General features: G+C 58.1%; 2 non-coding genes across 2 annotated transcripts; one reads left to right on the top strand and one right to left on the bottom strand.

Moving 5' to 3' along the window:
* Nucleotides 1–1,686: 1,686 nt before the first annotated feature.
* TRNAQ-CUG (transfer RNA glutamine (anticodon CUG)) lies at nt 1,687–1,758 on the bottom strand. Its single transcript has one exon. It is a non-coding gene; the product is annotated as a tRNA-Gln (tRNA).
* Nucleotides 1,759–5,106: 3,348 nt separating this feature from the next.
* Nucleotides 5,107–5,179, top strand: TRNAF-GAA (transfer RNA phenylalanine (anticodon GAA)). The gene has a single exon. It is a non-coding gene; the product is annotated as a tRNA-Phe (tRNA).
* Nucleotides 5,180–11,731: the final 6,552 nt, after the last annotated feature.

Genomic DNA, 11,731 nt, shown 5'->3' with positions numbered 1-11,731 from the left:
AACATCCAGCCTCAGGTCCATCCGTCCCATTCAAGGGGACCCACGAGACATGGGCTGCTATCACTGTGGCCAATGAGGCCACATACGGGCCCAGTGCCCCAAGCTCAAGGACAGACCGAGCAGACCCAACCCACAGAGGGTTGACAGGGTAAAGACCCAGTTGGATGAGGGGCAACATTCCCAGGAAAGGGGGGCTGGCAGTGTACCACTGGTGAAAGAGGGAGGAGGTCCCCAGGTCAGCTCCTCTGGGGGGTTGGATGCTCCAGGATCTGAGTTTTTGGTTTACAGGGTGGGCGCAGGGCTGCCCCTCTGGAGAGAGTACCTTGTTTCCCTGGAGGTAGATGGGAGGAAGGTCACTGGGTACTGGGACATGGGCGTAGAGGTGACGCTGGCCCGGCCCGAGGTGGTGGCCTCAGATCGGATGGTGCCCAACACCTACCTGATCCTGATGGGTGTGGGCGGGACCCCATTCGAGGTATCCGTGGTGAGGGTACACCTGAAGTGGGGGGCCAAGGAGGGCCCCAAGGATGTGAGGGTACACCCACATTTGCCCACGGAGGTGTTAATGGGGGGGACCTGGAAGTCTGGCCAAGCAACGTCCGGGGTGCCCTGGTTGTGACTCATAGTGAGAGTCGGCATAGGGTACAGCGCCCTGACAATGCGGAAGGTACTCTGCCCGAGGCGCAGGACCCTAACCTGGTGGGGAGGGAACGTCCAGGGACACGGCTCAGAAAGGCTGCGGCCTCAGACCCAGCCGACGAGAGAGAGCAGGTCCCCATCCCTGTCCCAGCTGCTGAGTTCCAGGCAGATCCCTCCTTGCGGAGACCAAGGGACCTGGCTGACCTCAGTGAGGTACAGACCATGAGGAGAGGTTGCAAGGAGAGGTTCCTGTGCAAGGAGGTGGCTTCCATATCCAGCTCTGGGAGGGGCCCAGGGAGAGGCGGTTCCAGCAGGGGCGGGGCACTGGCATCCCTCCCCAGCACTGTGGGGTGTCGATAGTGGTGGTTTGAGTGGGGGAGGGGAGCTGGCAGTGGCGGTTCGAGTGGGGGCAGGCAGTGAGCTCCTTGCTCTGGGGCTTTACCACAAGCATGGGTGGCAAGTTTGTAGAAATTTTGGTGGTGCCCAGAACCCGCCCCCAACTCTACCCCCCAAACTCCACCCCCACCTGCCTAAGGCTCTGGGAGGGGGTTGGGGGGGAGGTCTGGGGTGCAGATCCTGGGCTGGGGATTAGGGTGCAGGAGGGGTACAGGGTTCAGGCTGGGGGGTGCAGGCTTTGGGACAGGATAGGAATGTGTGGGAAGGGGCGCACCCTCTGGGAGGGAGTTTGGGGATAGGAGGGAGTGTAGGGGTGAGGGCTTTGGGGCTGGTGCTGAGGGGTTCATGATACAGGAGGGGGCGCTCAGGGTAGCCTGCCTTGCCATTTGCGGAGAGCAGGCACTAGGACCCAGGGGAAGCAGACAGCAGTTCTGCCCAGAATCCCTCGACTCCAGCAGCAGGGGCAGGCGCACGCTGCTTTTTGTCAGGCAGGGACGCAGCGCTTCAGGGGGGGACATGCAAGGGAAGGGGTGCCAGGGGAAGAGACCCAGCTCCAAATATTGCTGGAGCAGGGCCCCAGCCCTCAATATTCCTGGAGCTCAAGCACCACAAACATATATAACCTGCCGCCTATGACCACAAAGCAACACAAGGTCCCACTGAGATTTGAACTCAGATTACAGGATTCAGAGTCCTGAGTGCTGCCCATTACACCATGGGACCAGCTTGTGCTGCCTTCTCTGCACATCGGTGACCCTCATGGGGCTGGCTTGTGTAAGCGGGCTCTTGGCCCTTTACTAAAACTTAGTGTGTGTGTGTGGGGGGAGAGTTTGGTTGGCTAGTTCCCAGCACCAATAGAAGGGGGAAGGATCAATGGGAAATCAGAACCCTGAGACTGACAGTCCCCAGGGACAATGGGGAGAGGCCAAAGCTCCAAGTTAGCCGCACTGACAGGCCAGGCAGTGTAATGAGGGAGTCAACAGGGCAGGGGGTCCCATCCTCCATGTGAGCTGGAACTGCCTGGGCGAGAGTGGGGCAGAGCTAAGGAGAGAGCAGGAGCCCGAGAAGAGCCGGGGAGCAGAGCTGTGCAGGTGTAGTGCCAGAAACTGCTGCATGTAGGAATTTGCAACCTGTAGCAGTTACTGATACCTGAGGTTGTTCTTATTTGCTGACTTGTCCTAATTGGCTAAAACTTGACAGTGGTTTCTCTAGCAAAGGCCAGTCCCTGGCCCCTTGGTCCAGACATCCCCCTTCATATCAGGCTAGGGTGACCAGATGTCAAAGATGAAATATCGGGATGCGGGGGGCGGAGCAAAAAAAAAAAAAAAGGCCAGAGGCCCCCCCCCCCGCAGCCAAGCGGCAGTGGCACAGCCCCATCTCCAACCAACTCTCAGCTTCAACCCCCGCTACACCCCCAGCTCCCCCATCCCCTCACTCCTGGGCCCAGCCTGGGCTCCGAGCTCTGCAGCCGAGCCATAATCCGGGCCCCTCCTGCAACTCCCGGGCAAGGGGTGAACCAGGCAGCTCCCGACAGGAGTGTGTCCGCCCCACGTGTGTCTCCGCCCACCTGGGCCCTGCCTGCTCCACGCTGCCCCCAACCCCACTGCGCTGCCCCGCAGGCTGCAGGGTTGGAGCAGCTTCCATGCTGCGTTCCCGGCCATGGCCATGGCCCGTGTGCAAACCTGGGAGGGAGGAAGAATGCCGCGTGCTTGAGGAAGAGGCAGGGCCAGGACGAGGATTTGGGGAGGGAGCCAATGGGGGAATGAGGGGGCGGAGTTGGGGGGGGCAAGTATCCCTCCAGACTATGCCTGTGTGTCGGAGAAGAGGACAAAGTTATTTGTTTGTCCAGGGTCCCGACCGAACGTCGGTCGGGACGTGGGACAAACAAGAAAATATCAGGACAGTCCTGATAAAATCGGGACGTCTGGTCACCCTACATCAGGTTTCAAGTTGAGAATCATTTCCCATTCCCACTCTGTGGGAGGGGAGACTTTTAAACGTGCTCTCTGTGCGACTGCACATGGCTAGGCAAAGAGAACAAACCCCAAATCTCCCTCGTGCTTTGGGAGCCAGGTTTGTGGTGGGAATTCTGTAGTTCAGATGACTTCACATCTGGTCATTGTGATTCTTTACCAGTTTCTCTGGCATTGGGGCAGTTTTTCACTCACAGCTATGATGGCTGAGTGGTTAAGATGTGGGAGTTGAAGTCTAATAGGGTTTCCCTGTGCAGGTTTGAATCCTACTCACAACATGGCCTGTGTTTTAGCCAGTCTCTCACCTGGGCAACACCTCTGTACCACCCCCGAGACACTCTCAATTCTCTCCCCACCCCAAGTAAATCCTGTTCTGCTCCTTACATAGAGATCCCTGGGGCACCACCTCACACTGTGTCCTTGAGGGGTCAGGCAAACTCTCAGCACCTGAAACCTCTGCCACTCACCTAGTGCCCCACAGATCAGCCATAGCCCTGGTTCTGCTCCTCTCTCTAGAGTACGAAGGAAGCCAAGTCAGCGACTCCATGGGAGCTACGGGGCTGCAGAACCAACAGAGAAAAAATAGGTGCTCAGCACCCACTGGCAGCCAGCACCCTCCCCCCACTACAGGCCTTGCTGACAAGCTCCTCCTCTTCCCCTTCAGCACCTCCCACTTGCCAGTGATCAGCTGTTCAGTGGGGTGCAGGAGGCACTGGGTGAGGAGGGGGAGGAGCAGGGACGGGAAGAGGTGGGAGAGGGAGAGGAATGGTGCAAGCCGGGAAGAGATGGGACAGGATCGGGTGAGGGGTGGGGGCAGGACCTGGGGAGGAAAGGGGGGATTTGTCCTGGACCCCAGACCCCCCTAGGGCTGGCCCTGAAGGGAAGCAGTGACTATCACAGTGACAATAAAACTGACCAGCATTGTGGGGGAGACTGAGGGAGATCCACACTCATCAGATTTCTTCTCTCCCCCACGGTGAGCCAGACACTGCTCTCTCCTGGCTCTCACTCTAGCAGCTGGATACCAAGGAGCCATTTCCCCACAGGAAGTGCATTGAGTGCCCCTGTGGTGCTGGGGGGGGCTGGCGCTTCTGCTGGCTCTGGGGCTGGCAGAGGGACTGATGTCGGCACAGACTCTCAGCTGCCAGCCTGGAGGGGGCACTTGGGGCCTTACGAGACTGGCTCAGTGAAGATGCGGGTTTGACAGAGCAATACAGATGCTCTCCAGAGCATGGAGCAGCATCCACCCATGCAGCCGGGCAATGAGCATTTCCCACAGTCTGGAGCCGAGGGGGAGGCGGCAGCTGCTGTTCCAGCTGCTCCGGGACAGGCTCTGTCAGCCAACAGATACTTCTTAGGGCTGGTCTACACTAGAGGAGGGGATCGATCTAAGATACACAACTTCAGCTACGTGAATAACGTAGCTGAAGTCGAAGTATCTTAGATCGAGTTACCTACCGTCCTCACGGTGCGGGATCGACGTCCGCGGCTCCCCCTGTCGACTCCACTACCGCCGTTTGCATTGATGGAGTTCCGGAGTTGACAGGAGCGCGTTCAGGGTTCGATACATTGCGTCTAGATGAGACACGGTATATAGATCCCCGAGAAATCGATTGCTATCCGCCGATATGGCAGGTAATGAAGACGTAGCCTTACTTACCACAGCTAAGGGCGTTGGGTTCCTCCGGTGGGCGTGTGAAGCAGCCATTCATTTTCCTGTTCACACTCCTCTGTGGTGTGAAAATTGGGAGGGGAGGCAGAAGCTCCACTTACCTCCCAAAATGACGCCCAGTGAGGGAAGCCAGGACAACAGGGTGGGGTGGCAAGTGATGGCCAGACTCTCACCGCCAGGGTCTAATCTAGCTCACGGTCCAGCTCAACTTCCTCTCCGCATCACTGGCCCCCAGTCCCCTTCCACCACCAGGTCAACCCAGGAACTAAGGCAGGAACGGGGTGAGGAAGCAAGTCAAGCTGAGCAAGGCAGGCAAAAGTGAGGCTTGTCTCCATGGCCTGCTCACAAGGATGTCCTTTTTGTGTGCAATGGCTGCAAAAACATCCTGGACAGAGAAGCAACAGGCCGAAATAATCCCATACAGCTGCCAAAGTAGCTCAGTTGGGAGAGCATTAGACTGAAGATCTAAAGGTCCCTAATTCAATCCCAGGCTTTGGCAGGTTCTTTCATCTTGTGCAGGGGCAGCTTGTTCTCTGGCAGTACAGTGGTGCCTACACCCAAAGTGAGCAGAGCTGACCTGTAGCAAAGCAGTTTTGGGGGCCCCTTCCATTAAAAAAAGTTGCAACATTGTATTCTCCTGGGACCCCTGCGGGGCCTGTGGCAAATTGCCCCACTTACCTCCCCTCTGGGTGGCACTGAAGGTGAGTCTCTGATCTTGGGCTCTGCAGTAGGAAAACATAGAATGGGCTTCTGCCCCTAGTTAACCCACCTGACCTTTAATGATGAGAGCTGTCTTTCCCAATATGGTAGGAAGAGAGCAAGGCAGGGTGACCCTCAGGAATGGTGCCAGAGGGCTGCTGGGCAGTGACAGGCAGGGATTGGGGATGAAAACTCCTCTGTGCAGCTGAGCAAGGGCAGTATCAGGGAAGAGGTATCTATAAAAGTGGCCATGTGGAAGGTGGCAGGGATTTGGGGGCCCAAGAGGAGGCGCTTGTCCCAGCTGCTGAGTTCCAGGCCGAGTTGCACAGAGATCCCTCCTTGTGGAGACCAAGGGACCTGGCTGACCTCAGTGTGGTACAGTCCATGAGGAGAGGTTGCAAGGAGAGGTTCCTGTGGGAGAGGGGGCTTCCATGTCCAGCTCTGGGAGGGGCTTGGGGAGTGGCGGTTCCAGCGGGGGGCGGGGTGCTGGCATCCCTCCCCAGCTCTGTGGGGGGTCTGGGGAGTGGCGGTTGCAGCGGGGGCGGGGCGCTGGCTTCCCTCCCCAGCTCTGAGAGGGGCATGGGGTGTGGCCGCTCGAGTGGGGGAGGGGCACTGGCTTCCCTCCCCAGCTCTGGGAGGGGTTTGGGGAGAGGTGGTTCAAGTGGGGGCAGGCAGCGAGCTCTTTGCTTTAGTCACAGCCTCAGAGCCAGCATGAGCCCCCTCTCTGGTGTGCAAGGGGGGTGGGGAGCATCTCTCCCTCCCACTCAGCCCCAGGGGGCTGGTTACAGGTAGGCAGGTATCCTGAGCCCAGCAGCCCATCCCCCCTGTCAGCCACGTCATCTGCATTTTCACTGACCATTTCCGTCTTACCGAATTGGTTCCCTGGATTTGAATTCAAACCCTCTCCATTACAGGAGCAGGGCCTGGATCCTGTCCCAAAGAGACACAGTCACCCCCCAAAAGGGCCTCCCAGCCGATATCCTGGAGAACCCCAACGACCAGCCAGCCAGACCCCTCCTGGGTCTACACAGGGATACGGGCCATAGACAGGACAAGGGGCTTCACCCCAGGGACCGTCACCCAGGTCCCACAGCCCCTCAGCATCTGCGGCTGCACCACCACAGTTCTCTCTGTCCCAGGGTCTCGCCACCCCGGGCGTGTTTCCCCACTGACCCTTGGGCAGCCCCCTATGTCTCTCTGCTCCACCATCCCAAGTCCATGCTGCTGCTGCTTCTCCTGCAGCTTTTCCTCAGGGTCTTGCTCTCTCTCACGATCCTCTCGCACTCTCAGGCTCTGCTCCCATCCCATACGTCTCCGACACCCTGAAGGGGAACCCGATCATGAAAATCATCATCTGGTTGGGGACCAGACTCTCGGGGATGCCTGGCTGCTACTCCAGCTGCTCCCAGATCCTCTTGTAGCCCCATCTGGGTCAGGAATCTGCTCCTCAGAGCGGTCCTTCTCCTCCAACTGCGCGATTAACTGTGCCTTGGTGAACTTCCCCGTGCGTAACCCTCTCTTTGTGCACAGGATCACAATGTCCTTCTCAAGGAGATGGTGATAGGCCATCACCTCACCATTCCCAAGTGGCTCTGGACTCACAGGCCTGTGTGCTCTTGGCTCCCCCATGGTTTCCAGGAAGAACCCCTGGTGTGCCAGCCCTTCTCGTGGTCACCACCTCCTTGCCAGGGTTGAGCTGCAGAATCCTCCGCCCCTGGGACTGCTCCTGCCATCCCCAGGGGAATCCTGCTCCTGCAAAAATCCTTTCTCCCAGGGCAGAGCAGAAAGCTCCTCCGCCACTGAGAATGCTCTCTGCAGTGCTCAGGGGGACCCTGTTACTCCAACAGTCCTTCTCGCTGGTCACACACTCCCAGAGGTTACCTGCTCCCTGAAACTGTCCCTCTCTGAGCCTTCAGAACACCTGGTCCTCATTATCCCCCCTTTGTTTTACTGCTCCCCAGTCACTTACTGCAAGCAGCGCCATTCACGGGGTGCAGTACATCCCGCCACTGCCACCAGTTGTCATGGAGTCCCCGGGCGATGCTCTGGAACTGCTCCCCACAAAGCCAGTCAGGACTTTGAGGAGCCTCCTCTCCCTTGGAGCAGACGTTTTTAGGGCAAGAAGCTCACAAGTCTTCACCTCCTGGGTCTCTCCTTGGAGCATTCAGCATCCTCTGACCCTCCGTGCACTTCCTACAGCGAGTCTGCCCAGGCAAGGTCCATTCTGGGGGGGGTATCAAGGTTTTTTCCCCACTTTGAACTTTAGCGTCCAAAAAGTGGGGACCTGCACGATCACTTTTAATCTTAATTATCAGCTTAAATTTGGTACACTGCTACCAGCCAAAAATATCGTGTTTGGCACACTTCCTGTTCCCCCAAAACCTTCCCTGGGGAATCCAAACCCAAACCCCTTGGATCTGAACACAAGGAGAAATTAGCCTCCCCCCCTCTCTTTTCCTCCCAGACTTTCCCTTCCCTGGGTTACTCTGAGAGGCTACACTGATCCAAACTCCTTGGATCTTAAAACTGAGAGGAATTAACCTTCCCCCCCCCTCGTTTTCCCCCCACTAATCTCTGGTGCGTTCAGACCCAATCCCTTTGGGTCTTTAAACAAGGAAAAAAATCAATCAGGTTCTTAAAAAAGAAAGCCTTTAATTAAAGAAAGAAAAAGTAAAAATTATCTCTGTCAAATCAGGATGGAAAATGTTTTACAGGGTATTCAGATTTATATAGCTCAGAGGGACCTCCCCGCCGCCGCCTTAGCTTGAGATTCAAAGTTACATCAAACAGAGGTAAAAATCCTTCCAGCAAAAGACACATTTACAAGTAAAGAAAACAAACATAAGACTAATCCACGTTTCCTGGCTATACTTACTATTTTGAAATATGAGAGAATGATTCAGAAAGATTGGAGAAAACCTGGTTGCACGTCTGGTCCCTCTTAGCCCCAAGAGTGAACAAAGAACGAAACGAACAGCACAACAAAGACGTCCCTCCATCAAGATTTGAAAGTATCTTGTCCCCCGATTGGTCCTCTGGTCAGGTGTCAGCCAGGTTCACTGAGCTTCTTAACCCTTTACAGGTAAAAGAGACATTAACGCTTAACCATCTGTTTATGACAGTAGAGATGCCAGCGCCCTGCCCACGTTGGAACTGCCCCTTCCCTGGCCCCTCCCACGGTTGGGTAGGGAACTAAGCACCCTGCATCCGCAGGAAGGGCCGCACCCCAGTTCCCTTGCAGACCAGTTCCCTTGCAGACCAGTTCCCTTGCAGGGCCTGCTAGGGGGCGTGGGGAAACCAGCGCCCCGCCCACGCTGGAACGGCCACTCCCCAGTCCCCTGGCAGAGCTGGGGAGGGAACACAGCGTCCCGCCCCCGCTGGAATGACCACTCACCAGTCCCCTTGCAGAGATCAGGAGGGAACCCAGCGCCCCACCCCCACAGGAACGGCGGCTCCCCAGTCCCCTTGCAGAGCTGGGGAGGGAACACAGGGTCCCGCCCCCGCCAGAACCGCCACTCAGAAGTCCCCTTGCAGAGCTAGGAAGGTAGCCCAGCATCCCGTCCCCGCAGGAATGGCGGCTCCACATTCCCCTCGCAGAGCTGGGGAGGGAATCCAGTGCCCCACTCCCGCAGGAACGACAGCTGCCCAGTTCCCTCACAGAGCAGGGAGGGGAACCCAGCACCCCGCCCCCACAGGAATGGCCGCTGGCCAGTCCCCTTGCAGGGCTGGGGAAGGAAAGCAGCGCCCTGCTCCCGCTGGAACGGCCGCTCCCTAGTCCACTGGCAGAGCTGGGGAGGGAAGAAAGCTCCCCACCCCTGCTGGAACGGCCACTCCCCATTCCCCTCACAGAGCTGGGGAGGGGATGCAGCCCCCCAAGCCCGCAGGAACAGCCGCTACACCATCCCTTCACAGAGCAGGGGAAGGAAACCGGCGTCCCGCCCCCGCAGGAAGGGCCATTCCCCAGTCCCTTCGCAGTGCTGGGAAGGGAACACAGCGCCCCACACTCGCAGGAACGGCCGCTCTCCAGTCCCCTGCAGAGCTGCGAAGGGAACCCAGTGCCAAACCCCCGCAGGAATGGCCGCTCCCCAGTCAACTGGCAGAGCTGGAAAGGAAACCCAGTGCCTCGCCTCCGCAGGAACGGACGCTCCCCAGTCCCCTCGCAGAGCTGGGGAGGAAATTCAGAGCCCCACCGACACTGGAATGGCCGCTCTGCAGTCTCCTGGCAGAGCTGGGGAGGGAACCCAGCGGACCGCCCCCGCTGTTGTGGCCGCTCCCCAGTCCCGTCACAGACATGGGGAAGGAAGGCAGCGCCCCGCCCCCACAGGAACGGCCGCTCCCCAGTCTCCTGGCAGAGCAGGGGAGGGAAAGCAATGCCTTCCCCCACTGGAATGTCGGCCCCACAATCCCCTTCGCAGAGCTGGGGAGGGAACCCAGCTCCCTGCCCCCCCGGGAACGGCCGCTCCCCAGTTCGCTCGCAGAGCTGGGAAAGGAATCCAGAGCCCCTGTGATGGAGTAGGGGCTGTCTGTGTGGGGGATGGGAGAGCCAGGGATGTCTTCGGGTGAGGGAGCGGATCTTTAAGCCTGTAACCTGAGCCAGGAAGGAGGGAATGAGGTTAGCACCTTGGCCCGGGAAGCTGGACAAAGCAATCGGCCTGCTGGAGGAGGTGCAGTTCAGTTTCAGTTTTATGCTGGGTGAGGGGAATTCAGGGGATCCTATGCTGGACCCAAGCACCCTGAAACTCCAGAAGGACTCGATTGAGGGCTCCTGACTGTGCCTGCAAGCTCTGCTGTAACCTGCATTCCTACTGTCCAATAAATCTTCTGTTTTGCTGGCTGGCTGAGAGTCATTGTGGGTCCCAGGAAGAGGGGTGCCGGACCAGACTCCCCCACACTCCGTGACAACTTGTGGCAGCGGCGGGTGATACTGCACCCCGTGGATGGTGCTTCCTGCAGTACGTGACTGGGGAGCAGTAAAACAAAGTGGTGATTAACCCCTGGGAGTGTGTGCCCAGTGAGAAGGACTTTGAAGTAACAGGGTCCCCCGGGAGATTACAGTGAACAGTCCCAGGAGTGGAGAAGTCTGTGGATCAACCCTGGCATATGGGTGGTGACCTCAAGAAGGGCTGGTGCACTACGGGTCTCCCTGGAAACCGTGGGGATCAGTGAGCACCCCGGCCTGGGAGTGGCCAGCAGGAAGATGTATGCCAAGCTGCTTAAGTGCGACCTGGTTGGGCTACGCAAGCAGAGGGGGCTGCGCAGAGGGAGGCTCACAGAAGACCAGCTGATTGCTCGGCTGGAGGAGGGAGATCACTTGAATAAACTGATCACTGTCTCTGAGGGAAGCAGCCTGATAGATGCAGCGCAGATACCAGTGTCTGTCCCCCCTGGGAGTGGTCAGCTGGTGGCTGAGGGCTTCCCGAGACCCCCGCTTCCTATGCCTAGGGGAAGGGCAGGGAGGAGCCCAACGAATACCAAGGGCACTGTGACCCCCCCGTCCAGCAAGGGATCCTCTGGGGAAGCTCACCCCCCAGCAGGGGATCATTCCTGCGGCGCTCGGCATCCGTGAAGCGGATGCGACTGGAATATGACAGGGAGCTGAGACAGGAAGAGCTCGAGATAAGAAGGCAAGAACTGAAGGAATGGGCGATCCAGTGTAAACATGAGGAGAAACAGAGTAAACATGAGCTGGAGCTGGCCCGGCTGGCGAGCAGCGGGGCCCCGGCTGCGGTGAGTGAGGGGGGACCCAAGCCTACAAAGATCTTTGATAAAGGCTTGCTGGCCCGGCGTAAGGAGTGGGAGGACATAGATACCTTCCTGACGGCCTTTGAGAATGCCTGCGAGCTGCACAGGGTTGGCCCTGCAGACAGGATCCCATTTCTTACCCCCTTACTGGACTCCACAGCAGTGGAGGTGTACAGACGACTGAAAGGGGCGGAGGCAGGGGACTACGAACTGTTCAAACAGGCCCTGCTCCGCGAGTTTGGGCTGACTTCAAAGATGTACTGGAAAAGGTTCCTGAGTCAGCGTAAAACCCATGAGGTCACTTACCTACAACTGATCAATCGGGTGCAGGGGTATGCCCACAAGTGGACAGCTGGGGCCCAACCTAAAGAGGACCTGCTTGACCTATTCATACTGGAGAACCTGTACGAGCAGTGCCCATCCGACCTGAGACTATGGTTGATGGACCAGAAGCCAGAGAACCCGCAGCACGCAGGCCAGCTTGCTGACCAATTTGTGGACAGTCGAGCAGGGGACAACAGGGAGGAGTCTCGAAGGAGCAGGCCTGCCTCAACGCAGAGAGAGAGTCACCATGGGACCTCCCAGCGGGGGCCTATGGAGGACCCCCACC

Source organism: Gopherus flavomarginatus, chromosome 19, assembly GCF_025201925.1.
Source record: "Gopherus flavomarginatus isolate rGopFla2 chromosome 19, rGopFla2.mat.asm, whole genome shotgun sequence".
NCBI lineage: Eukaryota > Metazoa > Chordata > Testudines > Testudinidae > Gopherus > Gopherus flavomarginatus.
The sequence above is the reverse complement of the archived record's forward strand: the minus strand, read 5'-3'. Positions and strand labels throughout refer to the sequence as shown.